The sequence below is a fragment of the Callithrix jacchus genome, chromosome 11 (genome assembly GCF_049354715.1).
Source record: "Callithrix jacchus isolate 240 chromosome 11, calJac240_pri, whole genome shotgun sequence".
NCBI classification, from domain to species: domain Eukaryota; kingdom Metazoa; phylum Chordata; class Mammalia; order Primates; family Cebidae; genus Callithrix; species Callithrix jacchus.
In genome coordinates, this window is record NC_133512.1 from 50,011,536 (window position 1) to 50,039,374 (window position 27,839).

The 27,839-nt window shown below is 36.9% G+C and overlaps 1 protein-coding gene across 3 annotated transcripts in view; it reads right to left on the reverse strand.

Annotated features, from left to right (window-relative positions):
• The window catches only part of NXPH1 (neurexophilin 1), a 323,685-nt gene that overhangs the window by 46,605 nt on the left and 249,241 nt on the right, over positions 1–27,839 (reverse strand). The gene's annotated exons all lie outside the window — the stretch shown is intronic.

A 27,839-nucleotide genomic window follows, 5' to 3' on the forward strand; every position in this document is an offset into this window, starting at 1 on the left:
GTGCAATAGCTTTTCAATCATCTTCAAGCCTCTTTTCTGGCTTATGTGTGTGGTTAATTCTTCACTCAGCTGCCCAAGTGATCTTCAAAATATGCTCATCAAATCATTTCACTTCTGTATATAATACATTTCAATTATATCCCAGAAAACAAAGAATAAAATCTGAACTCATTATCATGATTTACAAAGCCCAAAAGAATCTGGTAAGCCCTTCCTGCCATCTCATAACACTCCCTTCTTTGCCACTCCAGCCTCCCTTACTATCTTCTGGTGCCTAGAACTTTCCAAGATGGTTCCAGCCCCAGCCCTCTTGTGCCAGAGATTCCTACAGACTAGGAAAGTCTCTCCCCAGATCATTGCTTGACTGGTGCCACTTGTCACTCAGACATTAGCCTGACAGTTACCTCCTTCAAGAGACCTTCCTTAACCTAGAAGGCAGCCACTCTGATTCTGTAACAGCCTTCTCCACATAGCAGAGCACTTGATACTCTCTGATGGTTGATAAATTGTTTACTTGTTTTGCAGTTGTTCATTGCTTGTTTTCCCTACTTAAAATTTAAGCTCCATTAGATTAGAGAATATGCCTATCTTCCTCACCATTGTACTCCTATACCTGGAACATCTGGTGATAACAGGACTTAAAAAGTATTTTGTGAATGAACAAATACATTAGTTAACCAGTTTATCTGCAAAAATTTGCTTTACCTTCATATGATAATTTCAGTGGTTATCATACTTCCATTTCTATTTTTCAATTTGGTAGCAGAAAATATTTTATTATAATTACACATGCTTTTTAAAAAATCATGTTTACCAATACCAAATGGTGTAAATTTTCAAATTTGTTTTTAGAGAGGTGACATTAAGAAGTTCTAGAAAGAATTCATTGGAAAGTTAGGAAACATTTTTTTCAAAAGATTATACCCTGTCTTTCAATAACGTTGGAAAACAATTAGGGCTGAAAGAGCCATGTCACCCCAATCAGTTAGACTTACAGTCAAGGGAATCTACCAATTGTTAACTAAAAGGAAGTCTCTAGAGGGAAGGAGTAAGTCACTCCTTGAGGAGACTTTCTTTAAATCTGAATGAATTGCAAAGGAGCAGTGCAAGATCCTATGAACATACGGACACAACCAAGTTGGGCAAACCAAGTGCTTTCAAGAAAGTCAGTGGGCCAGGACAGGGAAGCAGGAGGTTACTGTTGTTGGCAGGAATGCCACAAATAGGGCAGTACATGCATCAATATGAAAATGGAACACTGATAAGTAGACATCACCAGAATTATTTATTTCTCGAGTATGCTGTCAAAAATCTCAGTAAAGACATATACAAGGAAAACCACAATGTTTATAGTTTCCTTTGTTCTGAATGCACTTTATTCCATTTAATCATATTGACATTTTTTCTCTTAAATAATTTTTTAAATCTTTGAACTTACAAGTACCTATGCTGAAACATTTGTTAATATCATTAATTCCCTGTATTCATTAGTATTCTTTTTTCTTGCTTGAGATAAGACATTAAAAATGACTCCTGGTCCATCACCAATATTTACACAAACTAAAAATACTAAGCACAGATAGCTTTCAAAACAAAGCAACCTACATGTGAAGTAATTGTGTTTAAGATAGAAATAAACAGAAAGACCATGGCTAGAGAAAATAAATATCTCACCAAATTTCTTCATGCAAAGCATGTACATCTCATTTATTAATAGACTTTTTGCTGCTTCTACTGTCTTCAGTGCTCCAAGGAGGTTTCTAAGCAAGGGGAGACCACTAAACAAGATAATCAGGACTTAAGTTTAATGAATAACCTAAATCCTTTGCACTCTTCTGGCAGATATTAGCAGGGGACTCAGTAATAATTATGACTTTGGAAAGCCTGCCACAGGGGTATGAGTCCAGATTGCTTTATTAAAATAATCCAATCTTATTTCTCAAAATACTCACATTATACTATTACAAGAAGAAAGAATCTGAGAAAAGTGGTTAAAAAAAGAAAGGCAATTCATATTCACCTAGGCTTATTATGCTATTAGTAAGGTAACAGTAAGCCCTAATTTTGCTGGCTCAGCTCTGCTTTATGCCTGTTGTCCCACTAATAGTGATGCCTCCTTTTGTTCTCAAAATTGTTACAATTTGGACAATAAATTATATGGCCACCCTATATGCAAGGTAGCCGTGACTGTGTCCATGACAGACCCACAGATCCATAGTTAGCTAGATATGTATATTTTCCTCTCTGTTCTACCCTGCTCTATTTCGTAGAGGCCGACTTCTATGAATTGCATTAGCGGATTCTCTTCTGACCATATTTAGCCAATCAGAAGCCCTGGCAGAAAATGGAAGAGTGGGAATCAAGTAAAGTCAGTGTATTTACTCCCTGTTCTCATGGCCTACCAGGCTATGGTTCAGCTTTGTTCTTCTACCAAAGGCCACAGTTCCAGACAGCACCCTCCTACACCCTAGCACTATTTCTGGGTTTTGGAAACTCTTCACTCCTCTTACTCTTTCAGGCCTATGCATAGCGAGGATCTCCCACTGTTGCTAGCCCAGGATGCTTCATATTACCTTGTAGGTCTCCTTTAACCTTGCCGATACTTTTGTAAAAGAGTGGCTTCTTTCAATTTCCCATTTGAATGTGCCCTATGTTTCCTTCCAGCAAGCTGACTGATAGAAAGTTTTTTTTTTTCACTTCATCTACATAGAATGTAGCATGTAATAGAAAGCACATCTATTTCACTTGTGTAAAAGACTAAGCTCACCAGCTACTTTATATTTTCCAGCTAGTATAGGATAGAATGAGAGTCCAAGCTGGGTGCCCTTGACTCTGAAAACTATGGGTTTTCCTTCTATATCAAGTTAGTAATTCTATATACTCTCATTCTATAAATTAATGAATGGCACAATAAGTGCTTTAAAAAATTCCAGATACATATGAACACACATTCAGTCAACAAACATTTTTGACCAAGAGACCACTATGAATTTGGTGTCGTACTAATTAGGAAAAGCACCATAAGAGATCAAAAACAAAGACCATGGAAAACAAAGGTACCTAGAAACATTAACAGATGTCAGTTTCAAAATGTAACAATACACTATCCAAGAGCATCTTCAGAAGGATGTGCCCAAAAGCTCTGATCCAGTTCTGCAACATTTATCGGCTACTTTCTGATAAATTGAAATCCTAACTATTAACTGTGTCCAACAAGGAAGATCTATCTGCAATCTCAAAGTAGGTTTCTCAATAAGACTAGGAGATGATGAGATGAATAAGAGCAGGACCCATGATTCCCCTTTCCAGCATAGGACTGTCCCCTGATGAGTGCCAAAGCCTTACGAGTTAAAAGAAGATAAATGCACATATCTACTTGGAATACAACGCACTAAGCTAAAACATCACTTACTTTCTATCACATCTTTACCTGTCATGCAACAGATCAATGACCTGTGATCCTTTGCTCCTTTAACTGTACTACCCCATTCTGCTGGCAAACAAACACAGTCTGAAGACTGGTTTGGCCTAAAGCAAGGAGGATATGCAAAATAAGGACAGAGGCAGCAATTCAATATATTATAGTAATGGAAAAAAAGCAACAACCACATTTACCCAGATATATACTACAGGACATTAAATAATAGAAGAGAACACTCAAAATGTTGAACTAACTACAAGATGTACAAATGAATTTATAATGTATAAAGAATCAGTTCCATGACTTATATTACTGTTATTAAAAAGTTTATATTTCTGTTTATCAAGTTTCTGAATAATGAGTCTTACCTACATTGGGAACATTAGATCCCAGAGCATCCCTTTGCTCAGTCTGCCATGCATTTTCAAGACACCCTTACATGCACAGAGCTCTGCCAAAGTAGCAAAAGCTCCTGTCCAAGATGCCATGGAGAAGCAAGTTATAATGCACATTTCATAATGAGTACATTTATACAAAGAACCACAACAATTTTCAAATAAGGAATCTTTACATTTCTTGGCATAAAAAGGGTTAAGATTCTATTACCTCACTTATTTAAGATCAAATCAACTCTGCATGTATTTGTGCCATTTGGAACAAAAGCAACAGGGCCCAGTAATCCTGATTTCAAAGATACTAAAAATGAAATAACATTTATTTTTGTTAAGTCTCACCAAAAGGCTTATTTCGAAAAAGAAATAATTTTCAGAATGTGTCAGCAGAGAGATAGTGATATCAATTATAATGATACTAGCTAACCTTGAACATTTACCATGTACCAGCACTCAATGAGGTGATGATGTACAGATATCATCATATTGCTCTGTAAAAATCTCATCAAAGTTATTATCTCTATTTCACAAATGAGAAAATGATGATCAGTGTAGTTATTTAACTTGCCCAAGATCACTTTGCTCCTATGTGGCAAAGGAAGTATTTAATCCCATTTTTTTCTGATGCTATACGCATGCACTTGAAAGGAAAAAAATGTCCAGAGACATAAACGTTATAGGAAAAGAGGCCGGTTTCTTTGATTAGAAAAATGAGGTAAAATGATGTTTTAATATAACATTTTTCCCAACCACCATCTACATGTTGACTTTTCACAAGCTAAATATCAAATGAGAAAAAAATGAGTAATACTAGACCTCAAATTAGTCCTGCTTAATATTAAAAGATTTGATGAAATTTGGATTCTGTCTCTCATGTTAGCACTCCTCCACCTTGGAGTCCCCCTGCTCCTTTAATCCTAGTTACACAAAATGGCTCAGTCACCTCCAAAAGCTCACTCAGGCAGTGCCCAATCCTCTAAAAACCAAACTTAGTCTAATGGGCCCAATACTCTGCCAGTCATCATAGTTTATGTGCATGGTATCTTCAGAGCCTCTGCATTGATGCATTGCGTTCTGTGAAATCTACTGAAAGGAATAAGTAAGAAGGTAATGAACAGCATTTACATATAGGCTGAAGTCCAGAGGGTGGCTTTGCTTTCAGTCTGTGACCTTTACTTAGCACTTGCCAAACTACATTATATGAACAATGACAAACTTTGTCTTCATGATAATTCTATCTTGCCAAACAGTACAACTTCCTGCCTGCTTTTTCCTTATTAAAATAAACTTCTTATAGCCATCACAATTATTATCATTCGTATATTGTAATGTGTAATTCAGAATAATGCAACATTCTTGGCCATAAATGCAATGATGGCATAAATGACAACAGTTCCAGTTTCTCATAATATTAATTTGATTAGAAGGAACCTAGATTCTAGTTGTGTATGACATTCCACATGTAGCATTTTAAAGATTATTCTCGTCTCCCCTAAATTAATAAGGTTAACATTAAAGGCAGATGAAATAATGCCACTTGTCTCTTTGTCTTTAGCATATTTGTGGAGCTAACATTCTTCACCTTTTTCTCCTTACATATTAGAATAGGAATATAATTCTGATATGAGAAATTACTTATACTATACTTTTACTGTGTGTAGATGACTTTCTATTCAAGCACAGCTCTCCACTGCTTCTTTAACAAAGTGAGAAAACATATTATTTTCCCAAAGGTCATATCTAAGTGTAATAAATACACCTGATATTTTCTGCATTATTTCCCTGTAATTTGTTTATGCCTAAACAGACTTTGATTTTGAGGAGTACAAATCTAATTTAAATTTTCCTGAACTACCACAGAGAAATGATAACGGTTCTTTCTGAATTTTGACAGCAATACAGAATTTTCATTAGATGCAAGAAAATAAACATCCAAACACTTGAGCAATAAAACACATTCTAAATGCAAACTAGAAAGAAGAATCTTGTAGGTATAAAATATCAAGCATGTTTGCTAAACTTAAGTCCATACCTAACAAGGAGCTTTAGAATATGTAATCAAATACTTAACTTTTTTAAATGGCTTTTTGATTGGTCTAGGAGAGGATAAATAATACGTTTTTCATTTTTTAATTTTTAATTTTTGTGCATACATAGTAGCTGTATGTATTTGTGATATACATGAGATGTTTTGATATATACATGCAATGTGGAATAAACACATAATGGAGGGTTAGAGTATCCATCTTCTCAAGCATTTATCCTTGGGGTTACAACCAAACCAATTACACTCTTTAATTTGTTTTAAAATGTACAATTAAGTTACTATTGACTATAGTCATCCTGTTGTGCTGTCTAATAATAGGTCTTATTTATTCCTCCTATTTTTTAACCTATTAAGTATCCCCACCTCCCCTACATTCCTTCACCACCCTTCCCAGCCTCTAGTAATCTTCCTTGTACTATGTCCATGAGTTCAATTGATGAGAACGTAAATTAGTACAACCACTATGGAGAAGGGTTTGGAGGTTTCTCAAAAAGCTAAAAATTGAGCTGCCATGCGATTCAACCATCCTGTTGGGTACATACCCAAAAGAAAGGAAATCAGCATATCAAAGGGGTGTCTGCACGCCTCTGTTTTGTGTAACACTGTTTACAATAGCTAAGATTTGGAAGCAACTTAGGGGTCCATCAACAGAGGAATGGATAAAGGAAAGGTGGTACACAAGGGAGTACTCTTCAGTCATAAAAAAGAATGAGATTCAGTTATTTGGAACAACATGGATGGAACTAGAAATCATTATGTGAAGTGAAAGAAGCCAGGAACAGAAAGACAAATATCACATATTCTCACTTATCTGTGGGATCTAAAAGTCAAAAGGACACATTTTAATAAGCCAGGAATGCCCCTCTACTTCGAACATACCCAATTAAAAAACAAAAAAAAAAAAAGAAAGAAAAGAAAAACCTCCTTTGGCTTAGGGTATAAGCTAATAAAAGCAAATGCACATAATAAAGGATAACTCTCAGTTGTCAGTTTACTAACTATTGTGTGAATGAGTTTAAAGGAGCATCATATAAGGGCAGATTTTGAAAGAAACAGGTAGAAATTGTTCCTGAGAGAGAGAAGCCAAGGCCACCAGGAGGAGAGAGAAGGGACAAAAACGTAGGTCTAGGATGCAAAACGAAGTTCCCTTCTAATTCTGCCAGAGCCAGCCCCAAATACACCTAATGTACTTATACAAGGTGACATGGCAAACTTGAGCCTTATAAAACACATTCTGGATTATCTGCATTTGAAATCAAACCCTCGCATTTTCATATTGGAAGGTAGTTAAATAATTAACAATGCAACTACATCTTACAGAAGGGCCTAAATATCACCAATGGGACAAAATTAACTGTTTTAAAATAAGTAAACAAAATGGTTTCCAGAGGAATATAACAAATAGCACATGGACATTGAACACCGAAGGAAATGATTTGAAATGTTCTTTTCATCATGACAAAAGTTGGTTTTAAAATATAATCAATGATTAGATCTGGTTTATTATTGAAAGAAAAGCCTCTCCAAACACACAGTCTCTTCTTGCAGTTACAGTTCTGTAAGCATGCTGGCTTATTAGCAAGATGATCATGAAGCGCTGAACATCCGGGATCACCAGTGCTTAGTATCAGGAGACTGGCATTTTGTTTTTTTTTCAAGTGTCAGTTTCTCCTTGCAACATACATACCATCTTAAAACATACTAAAGGAAGGAGATTAAAAATTAATAACACCAGAGTACGGCCTCAAAGAAAATGGTCAACAAAGTAGGAAGAGTGAACCTAACCTTTTGCAACAAGTATCACATATCAAAGGCCAAGTTTCAAGGCCAGGATACTATGTAAAAAGTCTCGGGAAAATAAGCCCTGATGTGAGGAAACAAACACATACTCTGTGGTGATCACAGCTAATGGCAAAGGTACCTCCCCGGTATAAATAAGGCATTAACAAAGCCAGAAGCAGCCTGACTGTAGAAAGTTGCTTCCCAAAAAGTCAAACCTGTGAGCCACACTAGAGATGCTTCACCATCACTCGTCCAACCCATCTTTTCAACTCATTTCCCAGGGATTCTTTTCTCACATCCTATACATTAAACTAAATCATTTGCTGTTCTCCAAACACGATACAGATCTTTCACCTCTCTCTACCTGAAGTGCTGTACCCCACCAAATTTCCATTTCCAAATCCTCCCTGAACTTCAGTATGCAACACAGATGCCATCTTTATAAAACAGAATCATAGTAAGAATAAACTCTGCTAGTCTGAATTCTTATGATAATTATCATTTTAGAACAATGCTTCTAACTTCCTGGATGTCATCTATTTCTTGTTATCTCTATTAATCTCTAAATTCCTTGGGGGTATATTTTTCATATTAAGCAGCCTAGTGTCTTGAACATAATATATGTCAATAACTATTTGTTAAATGAATAAATGAATGAAAAGATGATCTAGAACAGCAACAAAAAAATAGATTGGTGCAAAAGTAACTGCAGTTAATGGTAAAAAAAAATGCAATTACTTTTCTGCCAATCTAATAGATCAAAAAGCCAGAAAAAATAGGTTAATTTTTTAAATATAAATATTTAGAGAATATAAATGGCAAACCCAGAAATGATCTTGTCAGTTGTAGCATTTACCAGAAGAAAGTAAGTTGTGCTTACGTATTTTCTGTCAACCAACCACTATAGTACTGCAGGAATCTAACCCATTCCTGTCTAAGAATTCTAAGTCTCGCTGATAAAATATCATAGAAAATTAAATTTTGGGAAACTTTGGAAATATAGCCCCACTCTTTTTCTGACACACTAATGAGCAGAGTGCAATGCAGCCAGTGATATGATTTAGATGTTTCTCTCCTCCAAATCTCATATTGAAATGTGATCTCCAATGCTGGAAGTGAGACCTAATGGAGTTGGGTCCCTGAGGAATAATTTGGTGCCTTCCCCACAATAGTGAATGAGTTCTTGCTCTATGAGTTTATGCAAAAAAAAAAAAAAAAAAGATGGTTGTTTAAAAGAGCCTGCCATCTCTCTTGTTTTCTCGCTTACCATGTGACACATCTGCTCCCACTTCTCTTCCTAACCTCGATAAAAGCTTCCTGAGGACTCACCAAAAGCCAAGCAGATGTTGGTGTCATATTTCCTGTACAGTCTGCAGAACTCAAAGCCAAATAAACGCCTTTTCTTCACAAGCTATTTACTCCTTTACAGCAATGCAAAACAGAAAAATATACCCAGCTAGTTAGGAGCTGAATGAGAGCTAAAATCCAGATTTCTTGAATTGAAATCAAGGGCTGTTTGTGCTGTAAAAAGCTGCCTGGTGGTTAATTCATCTTGATACCTGAAAATATTCAACATCACATTCTAATGACTTGAACTATTAAAAGGTTAATAATGTGTGCATTCCTTTAGACGGCATATCATGGACTGCATTTCTGAAGAAGCATCACTCATCCTTTACAAAATGTTACAATGATTGCTTCTGACTGATGGTCAATACTTCTATTTATTCATGTCCAGAGTCTAGTCGGTGGGTGCTCATTTCCATTAAGCAGTAGAGGCATGAGATTATATTTCAATTTTGTAGCTGTATGTTGATTCCACTGATGCTTATTTCAAGTGAATTTTCCCCAGATGATAAAAGGAGAATAAAGTCTTGCCTCTTATTTGTATGACCTTTATATGGAGCAAAGGAATTTTGTAAAGTGAATGTGGTGTCTTGTAAATATTCCATAGTTTTCATTAAACATTAAAATATAATCATTTAATCATTGTGTTAGTACTATAAAGAATTTCTAGAGGAGTACAGCCCAAATCCAGCAGTGTATCAGAATCCTTTAGTGTGCTTTTTAAAAACATACACTCCTAATCTCACGCCAAAATCTATGAAGTCAGAATTCATCTTGCTGGAAATCTTATCCCAAAGAACTTCCAATGCATGGCTAAGTTTGAGAATTATTATTCCTAAGGCCAGAAGAGACTAACAGAGGTCTGAATTATTGTCCCACCCATGCTCCTCAGGACACTGAGTAACCAAATTCATTGTCACTGCCTGCTCAGTCCCTTGCTTGCCCTTTCAATGAAACAGGCATATTCATGCACACTGCTGAAGGTGATCAATCACCCCTCACCTCAAGACCCATTGAGACACTTCCAATGGCCTGCTCACCCAACACTTCTCTTCTTCCTCCTGCTTTTCTCCTCTGCTGCCTCCCTGCTCTGGCTCTTGATAACTGCCCTGAAGAATTCTGGTTTTGGATCTCAACTTTGAGATTTCCAGAAAAGGGGCAAATTCTCTTCCTTAGAGATCAGTCTCACTGCAGTAAATGAGGCACATATGGGCTGGAGGAGTTTCTACAACCTCCAAATAGTAGAGGAAGACTGGGAAAATATAAATGAGATAGGCCAGAGAGGCCAATGTCTCCAAATCATCTCAGATACAGCCTGGCACAGGGCCTATGTTTCTCAAGAAAAACAGCCACACTGTACTAATAATCACAAACTTCGTAATGCAGTGTAATAACTAATATTTCATCTCACCATACATTTTATATCATGAAATAAAAATTTAAATATGGCTGTCACATTGAAAAAATACCTGAGCTATTGTGATCGCCCTCCACATGCACACGCCCTTCCCAGAAACCCTGTGACTTACTGTCTAGTTATGGTGACATGGGGTCTGCTGACGCAGCAAAGGTCAGGGCAGTGGCACAATTCTAACTAACGAACTTCCCCCACTCTGAATAGCTTCGTTAAACTATATATTAAAATATATGTCATGTATATAATAAACACAAGGTCCCTTTGGTGTCTAGGAAGTTAAAGAAATCCACATTACTGGGTAAACTGTTTCAAAATATTACTTATCTTTCACAGAGGCATAAATCAACTCCAGCTTATATTTGGTATTTTGTATCATATAGCACTTTGGTCAGAAAATAAGTGCTTACATTAGAAAGGTAGAAAGATACTTGAATCTAAAAGTAAAAGGGCTGGATTTTTATTATTATAGCACTGAAGCTAAATGACTTAGGCCACTTCATTATGTAATAAATATCTACTTATCAATAAAATAAAAAGCAAGCTTTAATTAGCATATGATTATATAACCTGGAGAAAATATTAGGCAACATTTTTCTCAACAGTAATTTTAAAGCAATATACATTTTGGAAAATATCTTTTTTAGAGATACTGTTTAAGTGAATCTTCTTACCATAAAAAACTTCTGGGCCGGGCGCAGTGTCTCAAGCCTGTAGTCCCAGCACTTTGGGAGGCCGAGACGGGTGGATCACGAGGTCAAGAGATCGAGACCATCCTGATCAACATGGTGAAACCCCATCTCTACTAAGAATACAAAAAATTAGCTGGGCATGGTGGTGTGTCCCTATAATCCCAATTACTTGGGAGGCTGAGGCAGGAGAATTGCCTGGACCCAGGAGGCGGAGGTTGCAGTGAGCCGCGATCGCGCCATTGCACTCCAGCCTGGGTAACAAGAGCGAAACTCCGTCTCAAAAAAAAAAAAACTTCTGGTCTCAAAATTCTTTCCTAATGCCAAGTGTGTTATTAATTTCCTTAAATACCTCCAAAATATTAATTATTTTTAAAAAAGGAAACGATAAATCTTTTGAAAGGTTAAGTAATTTGACTAGAGTAGAAAATATTAATTACTGCTTGGTATAAACTCAGTTTGCTTGGGTATTGAGCTTTTTATTTACTTTGATCAAAAAAAAAAAGAGCAGAGAGAGAAAAAATTTACAGTAATCATAATCAAATCAAAGTCAAATCAATAAGTAAAATTCCTGAGAACCTAAATAAATAAATAAATAAAATATCTACTTATCTAACTACTTACACAAAAGGGGCTGGCCGGGGACAGCAAAGTCAAGGAGAGGAATGCAGGTACTGGACATTAGTGCTGGCTCTGTTACTAACTAGTTGTGTGTTTGAGCAGTTCTCTTTACCTCTGTAAGCCTCAGTTTGCTCGTCTGTAAAATATCTACTTCCGTAGTCTCTTTACTCTGTCCCAGCTGAAGTATTCAGAAGGTTACTGACAGCTTTAGATCACGATGATCCTTTTCAGCACTAATAATATTCTGTTAATAGAAATTTTCTTCATGGCTTATGCAGGAGCTGTTTTAGCACTTTTTTGCATATAAAAGATGCTGATCACAGGTATTTTTGATGTGAGCTATCTCATTAGCACTGGCAGCTCCAGGTGTTAACATTTATCAACAATTGTCATAGTGATCCCTGATATTATATGAATTCTTTCCTTTGATTATTGCATAATAATTCTACAGTTTTCCTTAGTCACTACGAAGTGTGTTGGCATAGTACACAACTTTTTGAAATGTGCACTGTCTTCCTACTTCCATCAGAAACATATTTTTGGTTTAGTTTCATTTGAGAATGCTTTCTTGTCATTGAATGAGTTTTAACTAAGCATGTACATATACTACCTAAGATTTTCTCTTTAGTCATTTGGAGAAATAATCTATAAAACATGAGATTTGTTTTTCTCAATGCAATCTATGATCTTAGGTTAAATGGCTTGAAGGAACAGACTCCATATCTTTTTAACTTTACCAGCACTGACTGTTCATCTGATCTCACACAGCCTATGCTTTTTCCACACTCGGTGCTTTCTGCATATGCTATTCCCTCCATGTGAAACAAACTATTCCTCTCCCCACTTCACCACCAGCACACGCTTACCATGTTTAATGTACCTTTATATCCCCAGTATCTATCATAGTACCTGATACATCACATGTACTCAATAAATGTTTGAAATGAATTAAACTTCTTTTGTACCATTAACAACAAAGGAAAACTCACGAATGACACTGAATAAAAGCTTTATGCTGTGGATGATAGTAATCAGACCATGAATGAATAACAGTTCATGTCTGAAAAAATACTAGGTTTTCAAACAGATGATGTAGCTTAAATCTTCATGAAGAGATTGCAACAGATAGACTTGGGTGATTAAGGCCACCATAAAACAATCCTTCATCCAATTCAGACACATTTGATCAAAAATATTTATTATTAATCAAAGACTTTCAACTCACACCAAAAATAATAACAAAAGTTAATTTGTGATAAATACGCATTGAGGGAAAACTGACAATAAGATTCTAACTATTAACAATTTCAAACCTGCTATGAATAGAATGTTCCTTAATTCTTACTCTAACATTATCGACTAAATATGTTACATTAATTTTTTTAAATTCTGGCCATTATATGAGATACACAGATAAATGGGATACAGTTTCTGTTTCCTTAGAGATCTCCAGTGCAGTACCCCAATTCCTTGAAAATATATTTATCTAGCTTATAAGATTGCAAATTGTACTGAATTACACTTGAATGTGTTCTTTACAGAAATATTTTTTAAAATGTTAGGGGCCAATAAGAATTGGATAAAGCAAAGATAAATCAGGAAAAGTTAACCAAAAATAAGAGAGGAGCAGTCTCCAAGAATAAAATAGATTTTACACTAGGGTCCAAAGCAACTGCTGTGGGACCATTCTAAATAAACAAAACAACAACAACAACAAGAGGAATTAATTTTTTTCCCCTATAGGAGTAGTTAATGTGCAGACCACAAACCCGCAGTCAGTGGTAATAGCCTAAATGGCAGAAGCAGCAACCAATGGGAAGTGACTCATTCCTTAATAGGAGGCTCTGTGGACCTGTAGGTGCCTGCGATTTGGCTGAGAGCAGTAGGAGTGAGAGTAATAAGAGATTTTTGGTGATCCTGAGAGAACGGGTGCCCCTAAACAGTGGCACAGCTGCCCATCCGCTACAGCCAGCAAACAGCTCCAAAGCTGGCTGTAGTGAGCAACAACCAGAGGAAGCTAGGACGCAATTGGAGAAAAAGCACACTGGGATGCAAAAGGACTGTATACTAAAAACTCCCACACACTTCCAGAAATGTTCTAGAAGGTAGAAGGGTACATAAGAGAGACATAAGGAGTTCTAAGCAGAATAAAGGAAGAGGAAAAACGTATCTATTCAAGGGAAAGATGTGAATTTATATAATGACAATTAGACAAAGCACCTAGAGGCAGGGTTTATTGAACTTCTGGACTAAGTGCTGGCACAACCTTCTTTTGCAGCCATAATTTGGTGAGTTCTGTAGACCCTTGGGATACTAAACAATAGTACTAATGTACTAGTGATCTAAAACACAGGAAATCACCTACTTTAGGGAGTACTTGAAATAGAATGAATTTATTCCTCTTTTCCAACGTATTATCTCAAAAGTATCCTCTAACTCCATCAAGCTTTAACTATTCTGTCTAGCTATTCTTCATTTTCATTGGTAACATATAGCTTATATTTGCTGATAGTAAAGTTTATTTTATAATCATATATATGGTTATAATTGTTATGGTAATAACTGGTATTACATATTATAAAATATAAACATGTTTTTATATATGTGTGTATACATATATATATGTATACACACACACTAATTCTTTGGGCAACTATTTGGTAGTGTAATCTAATTACTTTGCTGACAAAAAGTTAGATTGAGAGTACATTTTATCAAGTCATTTTATCAGTTTGAAATAAACTTTAATTTATAACCTGTAAAATGCATTGTTTTATTATCAAAAATCATCTTGTTCATAAATAAATTAATTTTTAGTTTTCTGCTAAATTAAAAACATTTGCATTTTGCTTTAATACAGTGCCTTGTATTTTTGGAAACTAAGCACAGAGAGGAAGGTTTACTTCTTCCTTTTTTCATTTCACAATCATGGGATGGGCTCCATATAGCCTGGAGCTTTTGTCAGACTTCACATTTGAATACCTTGATCATCTGGTTTTGTGCTATCTCAGTACCTCTCTTCCTCTCTGGGGAAACTCATATCTGTTGCTGGCAGATGTGCCTTGCCTTTCCCTGTAAATATCTTAGCAAATAATTCATTTAATGTCTACTCTTTCTATTAACAAACTAGTACTTTCTCTTTGGTCTGTCATTTCTTAAGTGTACTTCTAAATACTTTCCCATTATTTCTTTATTCACATTCTGACAACCTTCTACTTAAATGGAACCCAACTAAAACATTAACTCTCTAAATAATCACAGATCTTAGTGTAAATGTTACAATGTTAGAAATTTCTTAATTTAGTTTAATACCCAAATTCTGTTATTATCAACCTGATAAAATATAGCATGGGGAATTTCCTCAAACCTGCCCTTTATAATTATTCTAGTTTCCTTAGATCTCAACATCAGATTAGTGGGTGTTGAATAATGAGAACACATGGATACAGAGAGGGTAACATCAAACACAGGGGCCTTCTGGGGGGTGGAGGGTAGAGGAGGGATAGTAGGGGGGCAGGGGGATTTGGGAGGGATAACATTAAGAGAAATACCTAATGTAGATGACAGGGGGATTGATGCAGCAAACCACCAGGGCACTTGTATACCCATGTAATAATCCTGCTCCAACTGCACATGTACCCCAGAACTTAGAGTATAATTTAAAAAAAGAAACAAAGTTCCCAGGGAGAAGGCAGAGGATAAGTGATCACCACATTTCCAAATGAGTTCTTACTGCCCACAGACCAGGAGATTCCCAGGCGGAAAAGCACCACGAGTCTCCAGAGGCTGTCATAGCCATTGCAGCAGGTCTCCACAAAAACTCACACAAATCTGGGCAGCTGTTTCAGCTGGTGCCTGGAACACCTGGGAGACAGAGTGGCCCATTCAAATGAAAAAATGGGGGTTAAAACAGGGAACCAAGTGAATCTGGCTTGGGGGGTCCCACACCCACAAAGACCAGCAATCTGAAATGCTCTGGATTGAGAGTTTCACAGCAAGCACAGCTGGACCTGGGATGATCCAGCTATGTAGGGGGAAGGGTCTCCGCCATTACTGAGGTGGTTGGCCATTACCGAGGCAGTCCACCATTACTGAGGCAATCCACCATTACCAAGGCAATCTGCCATCACCAAGGCAGTTCTAACTATACCTCTATAAACAAAACTGCAAGGAATTTCACACAGTAGAGCCCACAGCAACTCAGCAACACCTCTGCTGGCAGACTGTGATTAGGCTACCTCCTCGCTGGGCAGGGCATCTCTGAAAAAAGGCAGCAGCATATTGGGAACATATAAATAAAGCCCCACCTTCCCAGGACAAAGCACCTGGGAAAATAAGGCGGTTATGAGTTCTGCTGCAGCAGACTTAAACATACCTTCCCAGCAGCTCTGAAGGGAAAAATTGAGCTCACAGTTCAACACTTGATCTCCTATAAGAGATTGACTGTCTTCTCAAGCAGCTCCCTGACCCCCTGTATATCAGAAGAGACACCTCATAAAGGAGAGCTCAGGCTGACATCTGGCAGATATCCTCTGGGACAAAGGTAACAAAGAAGAAACTGGCAGCAACCCTTACTGTTTTGAAGCCCCCACAGGTAATCCCCAGGCCAGCAGGGTCTGGACTGGACCTCCAGCAGTCCTACAGCAGAGAGGCCTGACTGTTAGAAGGAAAACTAAAAAACAGAAAGAAATAACTTCATCATTAACCAAAAGGGCATCCACTCGGAGACCCCATCTGAAAGGCACCAACTACGAAGACCACAGGTAGATAAATCCACAAAGATTGGAAGAAACCAGTGCAAAAAGAATGAAAACACCCAAAAGCAGAATGCCTCTCTTCCTCCAAGGGAATACAACTCCTCAGCAGCAAGGAAACAAGGCGGAATGGAGAATGAGTCTGATGAATTGACAGAAACAGGCTTCAGAAAGTAGGTAATAACAAAATTCTCTGAGCTAAAAGAACATGTTCTAACCCAATGCAACGAAACTAGGAACCTTGAAAAAAGATTTGACAAAATGCTAACGAGAATAAACAGCTTAGAGAAGAATATAAATGACTTAATGGACCTGAAAAACACAACATGAGAACTTGACAAAGCATACACAAGTTTCAATACCGAATCGACCAAGCAGAAGAAAGGATATCAGAGATTGAAGATCAACTCAATGAAATAAAAAGAGAAGGTAAGACAAGACTAAAAAGAATGAAAAGAAATGAACAAGGCCTCCAAGAAATATGGGATTATGTGAAAAGACCTAATCTATGCAAACATAGATTAGGTGTACCTGAATGTGACGAAGAGAATGAATCCAAGCAGGAAAACACTCTTCAGGATATTATCCAGGAAAACATCCCCAACATAGCACTGCAGGCCAATATGTAAGTCCAGGAAATATGAAGAACACCACAAAGACATTCCTTAAGAGCAACCCCAAGGTACATAATTGTCAGATTCACCGGGGTTAAAATGAAGAAAAAAAATGCTAAGGGAAGCCAGAGAGAAAGGTCAGGTTACTCACAAAGGGAATCCCATCACAGCGGATCTCTCAGCAGAAACCCTACAAGCCAGAAGAGAGTCGGGGCCAACATTCAACATCCTTAAAGAAAAGAACTTTCAACCTAGAATTTCATATCCAGCCAAACTAAGCTTCATATGCAAAGGCAAAATAAAATCCTTTAAGAACAAGCAATTGCTGAGAGATTACATCACCACCAGGCTTGCCTTACAAGAGCTCCTGAAAGAAGCACTAAACACAGAAAGGAACAACCAGTACCAGCCACTCCAAAATCATACCAAATTGTAAAGGACATCAATACAATGAAGAAATTGCATCAACTAATGGGCAAAACAACCAGCTAATATCAAAATGGAAGGATCAAATTCACACATAACAATATTAACCTTAAACGTAAATGGGCTAAATGCCCCAATCAAAACATACAAACTAGCAAATTGGATAAAATGTCAAGACCCATTGGTGTGCAGTATTCAGGATACCCATCTTATGTACAAAGACAAACATAGACTCAAAATAAAGGGATGTAGAAAGATTCACTCTCCAAGAAAATGGAGAGAAAAAAAAAAGCAGGAGTTACAATCCTAGTCTCTGATAAAATAGACTTTAAACCAACAAAGATCAAAAGAGACAAAGAAGGGCATTACATAATGGTAAAAGGATCAATGCAACAAGAAGAGCCAATGATCCTAAATATATATGCACCAAATACTGGACCACCCAGATACATAAAGCAAGTTCTTAATGACCTACAAAGAGACTTACACTCCCACACAGTAATAATGGGAGACTTTAACACTCCACTGTCAATATTAAACAGATCAATGTGACAGAAAATTAACAAGGATATCCAGGACTTGAACTCATATCTCGACCAAGCCAACCTAATGGACATCTACAGAACTCTTCACCCAAAATCCACAGATTATACATTCCTTTCAGCACCACATTGCACCTATGCTAAAACTGACCACATAATTTGAAGTAAATCACTCCTCAGCAAATGCAAAAGAATGGAAATAATAACAAACAGTCTCTCAGTCCACAGTGCAATCAAATTAGAACTCAGGATTAAGAAATTAACTCAGAACTGCACAATAGCATGGAAACTGAACAACTGGCTCTTGAATGCTGACTGGATAAGCAATGAAATGAAGGTGGAAATGAAGATGTTCTTTGAAACCAATGAGAACAAAGACATAACATACCAGAATCTCTAGGACACATTTAAAGCAGTATCTATAGGGAAATTTATAGCAATGAATGCCCAAATGAGAAGCAAGGTAAGATCTGAAATCAACAACTTATCATCAAAATTGAAAGAGCTAGAGGAGCAAGATCAAAAAAACTCAAAAGCAGGCCAGGCACGGTTGCTCACGCCTGTAATCCCAGCACTTTGGGAGGCCGAGGCGGGTGGATCACAAGGTCAGGAGATCGAGACCATCCTGGTCAACATGGTAAAACCCCATCTCTACTAAAAATACAAAAAATTAGCTGGGCATAGTGGTGCATGCCTGTAATCCCAGCTACTCAGGAGGCTGAGGCAGGAGAATTGCCTGAACCCAGGAGGCGGAGGTTGTGGTGAGCCGAGATCATGCCATTGCACTCCAGCCTGCGTAACAAGAGTGAAACTCCATCTCAAAAAAAAAAAAAAAAAAAACTCAAAAGCTAGCAGAAGACAAGAAATAACTAAGATCAGAGCAGAACTGCAGGAGATAGAGACACAAAAACCCTTCAAAAAATTAATAAATCCAGGAGCTGGTTTTATGAAAAGATCAACAATATAGACAGACAAGTAGTCAGATTAATAAAAAAGAAAAAAGAGAAGAATCAAATAGATGCACTAAAAAATGATAAAGGGGTTATCGCTACCAATTCCACAGAAATACAAACTACCATCAGAGATTACTACAAATAACTCTATGCACATAAACCATTAAACCTGGATGAAATGCATAAATTCTTGGACATGCACATAAACCATTAAACCTGGATGAAATGCATAAATTCTTGGACACTTGCACCCTCCCAAGCCTAAACCAGGAAGAAGTTGAAACCCTGAATAGACCAATAGCAAGGGCTGAATTTGAGCCAGCAATTAATAGCCTACCAACCAAAAAAAGCCCAGATCCAGATAGTTTCATAGCTGAATTCTACCAGGCATACAAAGAGGAGCTGGTACCACTCCTAGTGAAACTATTCCAACAATACAAAAGAGGGAATCCTTCCCAAATCATTTTTTTTTTTTTTTGAGACAGAGTTTCTCTCTTGTTACCCAGGCTGGAGTGCAATGGCGTGATCTCAGCTCACAGCAACCTCCGCCTCCTGGGTTCAGGCAATTCTCCTGCCTCAGCCTCCCGAGTAGCTGGGACTACAGGCACACACCACCATGCCCAGCTAATTTTTTATATTTTTAGTAGAGACGGAGTTTCACCTTATTGGCCAGGATGGTCTTAATCTCTTGACCTCATGATCCACCTGCCTCAGCCTCCCGTTAGCTCAGTTGGTGAGTTCCTGGTGCTCAACTGCCCAAGGCTGCACACTCGATTCCCAAATCATTTTATGAGACCAATATCATCCTGATACCAAAACCTGGCAGACTCAACAAGGAAAGAAAACTTCAGGCCAATATCCATGATGAACATAGATGCAACAATCTTCAATAAAATACTGGCAAACCAATTGCAATAGCACATCAAAAAGCTTATCCATCACGATCGAGTAGGCTTCATCCTGGGGATGCAAGGCTAGTTCAACATACACAATCTATAAACATAATTCATCACCTAAACAGAACCAAAGACAAAAGCACATGATTATCTCCATAGATGCAGAAAAGGGCTTCCACAAAATTCAGCCTTTTATGCTAAAATACTCTCAATAAACTAGATAATGATGGATTATAAATTGTTCTTATAAATCTTATCCTTATAAAGACACATTCACATGTATGTTCGCTGAGGCACTGTTTCCAATAACAAAGACCTGGAACCAACACAAATGCCCATCAATGATAGACTGAACAAGGAAAATGTGGCACATGTACACCATGGAATACTATGCAGCCATAAAAAAATGATGAGTTCATGTCCTTTGTAGAGATATGGATGCATCTGGAAACCATCATTCTCAGCAAATTGACACAAGAACAGAAAATCAAACACTGCATGTTCTTACTCATAGGTGCGTATTGAAAAATGAGAACACATGGAGGCAGGGAGGAGACCATCACACACTGGGATCTGTTGGGGGGGTGCCAAGGGAGGGACAGCAGGGGGGTGGGGAGTTTGGGGAGGGATAACATGGGGAGAAATGCCAGATATAGGTGACAGGGGGATGGAGACAGCAAACTACATTGCCATGTGTGTACCTATGCAACAATTGCACATATCTGCACATGTATCCCAGAACCTAAAGTGCAATAAAATATATTAAAAACAACATGAAACAGTATATTTATAACTTTGCTGTCTGTTGTCAAGATAATTCTGATATATCAGACAGGACATCACAGATGGCTACATTCAAGCTGTACCATGCTTTTAGAGGCTCAGGGACTAAGTTAAATGACACAATTGGAATAAACAAAACCTAGAGACCCAATATTTGCTGAACAATGTAAATTTGTAGCAGGGTTAGCATTTCTGCATAGGCCCAGGTACTTTACAGTGATGAGTAAACATATTTGGTTCAGAAGCTGTTTACCCTTAATCACCTTGGTTAGCTCTTTATAGCTCTTGATAAATAATGAGATTTGAAACAACAGAGTATAAAACTACAGGTCCCAAACAGCACTTTTTTTCCTCTGGCCTTTAAGCCCTGTGTCATAATGGATTAGATATATTTAAGTTGCTACTTCTTTACCCAGTTAAACAACTTAGGAATATGTCCTAGAAGTACTAGAAAAGTATAAAGAAGCAACCAAGCTCAATATTGATAAATAAGCACATCTTGGAATCCTGAGTTACCAGCCATAACTTCTTTTCTTTTCTAGTAATATAAATGTATTTTTTAAACTTTTCTCTATATACATGCATCTCTGTGCATTACACTTTACTGGACATAGTGACATTTTAAAGTTGTATATTCCAGCAATATACAAACAACAAATCCTTTTGTCCAAAAGATTTCTAACATTCTTGTCTTCACTAAAATAAAAGGAAAATCACAATTGTCTAGATGAGGACTTATTTGGGGCTCTCAGGTGGAGTGTTATGCAAACAACTTCTGTTTACAGCCTACTCATTTTAGCACACACAAGCCAACTGAAGTACAGAGCACCAGAATTCCAACCTTTGCTTTAACAGACAATTTGAACAAAATTTAAACACTATTTTTAAACTAGTTCCATTATTGCACACAATAGGCACTTAGGATAACACATCTTAGACATAGGGAGTCATAATATTTTCTGGTTATTCAACTTATAATATTCCTTTTCAGGGCCATGTATAAAGTATAGCACCAACTGCTTTCAAATGTTATTTCCCAGGAAAACTTTACACTTTTTTTTTTTTTTTTTTTTTTTTTGAGACAGCAGAGTTTCGCTCTTGTTACCCAGGCTGAAGTGCAATGGCGTGATCTCGGCTCACCACAACCTCCGCCTCCTGGGTTCAGGCAATTCTCTTGTCTCAGCCTCCTGAGTAGCTGGGATTACAGGCACGGGCCACCATGCCCAGCTAATTTTTTGTATTTTTAGTAGAGACGGGGTTTCACCGTGTTGACCAGGATGGTCTCAATCTCTTGACCTCGTGATCCACCCGCCTCAGCCTCCCAAAGTGCTGGGATTACAGGTTTGAGCCACCGCGCCCGGCCCACTTTTTTTTTTGCTAACACATCTGTGGCACTGACTATGATTAAATTGTAAAGAAAAAAGTCTAGACTGTGCTTGCAAATTTAAAGCCTATCCCTAGAGCTTTGTTCGTTTACACAGCCAAACAGTATAGAAAACTAGATAATTAGAGGTAGCTGTGGCTAAGAATGCCCACCAAGTGGCAAAAGAGAAGGCTAGATGGAAATGGGTGTCCATGATTAGCAGCTGAATTGACTAATTTATTGGAAGCCATTTAAACATTATAAATGGCCTAAAATACCAGAAAGAGACCCATATTTCTCTATGCAAGACCTCTATATCTTTACCTGTGTTATCCTTTTTGAAGAATGTATCATTATTCTCATCTACCTTTGCCTGGATAACCTATGGTCATAGTTTAAAATGCACCAGAGATGTTAACCATCATTCTACCTGAGGTGCTCCCTTAGCATCCTGTACTCACCATATTGTATGGAGTTGTCCATGAATGCTGCAATGATTAACATGGAAGAAAGGCCATGCCTTCTGTTTCTGCAATCCCAGTACCTGACACTATTCTGGCACATTGTATTTGTTCAATAGCTGATTGTTGAATTAATAAATGAATCATCAACTTCAAGAAAAAAGCAAGAATGTGAGGGAATTATACTCAGAAAAACAAGAAGTACACTACATATCAATTCTGATCTCAAATATTAATAGAAGGAAGCTGATAAAAAACAATATTTATTGGCTTATACCTAAAACTTAGAAGATTAAATCAAAATGTTTTTAAAAATAAAATAAATGAAACACATTTATGAAGTGGATGTTATGTTACAGAAATTTATGTATATTATATTAGGTATTTTGAGGTAGGTATTCTTAGTCCTATTTTAGAGATAAAGAAACTAATGTCTAAGAAGGTAAATAACTTACCCAATATTACATAAAAATAAGTGAAAGAGCTGAAATTTGAATCTAGGTCGTTCTGACTCCAGAGTTCCTATTCTCCTACCTACACACAAGACCAACAGGATTTAGCCTACCCCTTGTTCTATTTTTAGGGTTTACTCATGCATATCCAGTCCAAAAATCCTGTCAGCCCTGATTGGAAATAGTCAAGGTTGCTCCATCACTAAGTTGGCTTAGAAAAAATTTGTATTTCCAGATGAAAATATATTTCATCTGGAGCTGTCTACACAAGTAGGGCTTGACTATAAGATACCCCTTGAAATACTGGCCTCAGTTTCTAGGTCAATTGTTCCTGATGAGCATTCATACCTCATCACAGTGATGTATGGAATCTCATTAGTTGGCATCCCTTCTGTGATAGGTCCCCAGAGAGCACGACTTACTCTTTGGTGCATGCTGCTGGTAATCAGCATGGTTCACCAAAATTGACAAAATCCTGCTTCATTAATGCAGCTACAATACAACCTCTCTGTCACTATGGTCATATTTTCCAATCTTGTCTATTGATCAGTATCTTCTATGCTTCTTATCTCTGGCCTGCTGCTTTTGGGAATGCCTGGAACCCCAAACCCTTTTAGAGTGAGTTTTGTTCCTATTCTGCCTCCAGAGATTTGCTTGCCAGTCTTAGATCTTCAGCATCTCTCCATATGAATGTATCCATATTTTTTAGTAGAGATTAATTTCAAAGAATGAACTTTCTTCTTAAAATTTTGTACATTTTCTGAACATAAAATATAGCAGAGGTACACAGAAAAGCATAATAGTCATACTCTCAGGAAATGAATAAACTTTAAGAGAAATAAAGTGACCCAATGTAGAGTCAAGAAGAATCCCATTTACTCAGTTTAGTCATCCCTTTAGGCAAGTCACAGAATTTTTCTCATCTCCAATTTTTCCATTTATACAATAGAAACATTAATACCTGTATTGCAGAATGACAGCAAGGATTGAATTGTATGTGTGTTTATGTGTGTGTATCTATGTCTATATGTGTGTAAGTACTAGATACATTGATTAAAGATGTTCCTTACAAAAAAACAAATGTGTAATTGATATTTTCACAATAGAAAAAATATTTTTTTATTAGGCACATCTCCAAAGCTGTATTTTATTTACAAACCAAGTAGACAATAGATCTTTGCTTTTTTATATGGAATACATTTCAAGACTGTAGCTATCTTTATCAATAAACAAATGAAATAGTGATAATATTGATCTCTTTGTTCTAGGCTCAGTGTTTTCTTCTAGTCTTTGAAGATAGTCAATGCTCAATCAACATAAGCCATAAAATAATTTGGAGAAGATGTATTTGTTTTCAAGTAGCACTATCTTCCTGTGGCTACTTCTAATAATAATGATAGTAATAGGAACACCTAATAAAATTCGAACACTTAGTCTTTGCCAAAGGCTGTTGTAATCCTTTTCATGTGATAATTCAGTGAATTATCATACATACATGCACACACACACAAACTATGTAAGCACAAAACTATTATTCCAAATTTACACATGAAAGCATAAAGCACAGAGCAGTTAGGTAGCTTGTCCAAGGTAATACAGCTAGTATCTAATGAACTTGGAATGCAAATCCAGCACTGCACTTAATTCTAATGCCACATGGCCTCTTTGACATCCTTTCACAAACTAACATACAAACTTGAAATCCATTTGCATTTTTGAGCATATGTCTGAAATATTGTTTCTCCATAGTGGCCCTTAATTTAGGAACATTACTAAAGGCGTCCATCTTCAAATTATATGTGAGAACTTGATAATCTTATCAGAATATATTTGGTTTAAAAGCATGTATCTTAATTGAAACTGTTTATGTTAATAATGCCTGCTTTTATTTATGTTTGGCTATCTCAGTCAAATAACTTTTGCTTTTATTTATCTTTTTTTTTCTAAAGCCAATATGTATTCCTTTTATTAGGCTTAAAATAATTATGTTTAAATTCAGTGGTGGTGGTATTCTGACATGGCATATGAAAATAGAGGAATAATGCCTAATAATTATTGAGAATTCATTATTCGTCAACAACCCTGGTAAGATGTTTTCAATATATCACCTCATTTTGAAAGAGAAATTATGTCAATGTTTTAGATGGGGATATATAACTTAACTAAAGCAATCTTGATGGTGGTAATAAAGCAAGATCCCAATCCACGTCTGTCTGATTCAAAATCTATGTTCTTTTCACTCTACCACCTTTTCTCTTCCCTTAACAGCACACATGGGAAAGAACAGATGCTCAGTCCAGGAAAAGTAATGAGGAAAGAGACAGCAGAGCAGACTGTGGGATAAGAAAGAACCATTTGAAAGGAGAAAAATCCTCAAAGTTGGAAAAGGAAAAAGGATCCACAGCAGTTAGTACACAGTGTTGGTATAAGCTGAAAACACTTAGGTGGCCTCTATGAAACAGTGGTCTTCCCTGACCTTTATTTGCACTTAGCATTTCTTCAAAATGCAGACTTCTTTTATTAATTGCCTCAACCATCAGAGCAGTTCAGCTGTATAGAGATTAAAAACAATTAGACAAGACTGTATTGGATTTTTCTTTCAAGCTGTTTTCTAAAGAGGCAACAGAATGTTTACATTTATTATTTTATTCCATCCTAAAATACTCTCTTCAGAAATGGTGACAGAATTAAGATTTATGCAATAACCTTATGATAGAACCAGTGCCAGACCCGATTTTTCTGAATAGGAGTGTTTTTCTGAACCAAACTTATCTAAAACATTAAAACTACTGAAGACCTAAAATGACCTCAGAAACTATCACAGAACCATCCCTCCCCTGTAGAAAGAGCTTCATCAAGACAACTTAGGAAATATAAATAGCCATTCTGTTTTTAATGACAGTACCTCATTCCAGTGCTCTAAAATGTTTCTCTCGCTAAAACCAAGGGAAAGTATCGGTATGTTCATTCTTTCTGGCAAATATATAAGAGTCTCTGAAACCAAACATCATATTGGCAATCAAAAAGAGTGTTTTGAGGATGCTCAGGCACATATCTGTCCATGAAAGTTTCAACGGCCAAAGACAGCTGGGTGCTTAATATGACAAAATTTTAGTCAAACATATGGTCTTCCTAAAGTGATAGTATTTTCCCGTAATAATGTCACCAATTTTTTATCTCCTTTGCATAGAAATAAAACTGTTTATTTAAGCATCATGAACACACTAAAATAGGATATGCAATTTAATTAACATATTTTTACAGAAATATTCTTGCCACAAAAAGTAATCAGGAAAATGTGTAGCCTTTATTAGGGTTGAATGGTAGGTAGCTGTGGAGTATCTGACTTGACTGGGCACAGACCACAGTAGGGCAATTTTTCAGGGATTTCTTGTTAAAGAACACGATGATGATTTGGTAGATGAGCACATCCCAAGTAGTTAAGACCATGTCAGAGGTACAATAAGCTTGGATACTAACTCACACACTGTGTATGGATTTCAATGACTAAAACGCAGTATCAGAGGGGAGCTCATAGTGAAAAACCTTCCAGAACACAAATCCTTGAAGAAGCAGGAACAAAAGGAGTCTGTCCCCAGCCCTCTCCACAGAAAAAGAAAACTCTTCTGCAATGCAGGTAACTGAAGTATCAAAAAAGTTTTTATATTGTGATATATATTGGACTACTGACCTATATTTTAAAGAATATGTTTTTTTCTAGTAAATGAGGATATTGAGCCGCCTAAATATGATGCTAAGAGAAGTTACAACTTCTATTAAAACAGTAGAGGATGAATTTCAGTGAGATTAAATGGAAACAAAAAAAGGTAGGGGACAAAAGGACTTGGGTATGTTGGCAGAAAAGATACATGAGTTTACAAAAGAAGATTTGCATTGGGTAATTCAGACAATAGTTGGTACCATTAAACCTGTAAGTTACAAAAGTCATAAATTTGGGGTTAGTTAAGTTTAATTTTATATAATCCTGGGTATATCCAATTTGGTTTTAAACATTGGTTTTAAGTAGAAATATTTAGGAAGAAAAAAGTGATAGAACTTGTGAGTGATTTCAACACTAAAACTATAAATTCTGAAAAACTAAATTTTCCAGAGAAGAGTTTATTAGACTAGAAAGCAAAGGACACTACCTCAAGGGACACCTACATTTAGGAGAGGAAGAGGATTAAAAAGTCAGAACAAAAGAAAGATAATCAAAGGCAGAGGGAAGTTCATCATAAAAGATGCAGCAGCCATTCCAAATGCCAGAAGGCCCAGAAAATGACATTGGGTTGCATCATTAGGGGTTATTGATAACCTTCGAGAGAGCAATTGTAGTACTTGATTATAATAGAAAATATGCTAAATCTTTAACAACTGAAGACTGGAGTCCTGATCAAAAATATGTCAGCAATATGGCAGAATAGGACTTTCCAGTCTTCATTCCCCAGCTTCTTGCAGAAACATCAATTTGAACAACTAGCCATGCATAAAATATTTTTACAAGAGCTAAGGAAACAGGCAAAAGATTATAACACCTGTGACACAAAAATAAGAAAAGGTGCATTAAAGAGAATAGGGAGGACAGTTGTATATTACCCACATCAATCCTTCCCAACTGCAGTTAGCACAGCATAGAAAGAAACACTCTCTGCTTGAGAAAAAGGGAGGGAGGTAAACAACAGACTTTGCCTTGGACTCCAACACCAGGGTCGCACCAGTATAATAGCTGGGCAAGCCCACATGCTCCCAGACTTCAGGCTAAACCTCCAAACTGGTGCCAAAACCAGTTGAGTTCCCATAGCCCCAGGCTTCATACTCTCCCCCAAGCCAGGTTGGAAATTCAGGCCAACCCCAGGGCCAGGCCAGCCCCTACATCCCTAGT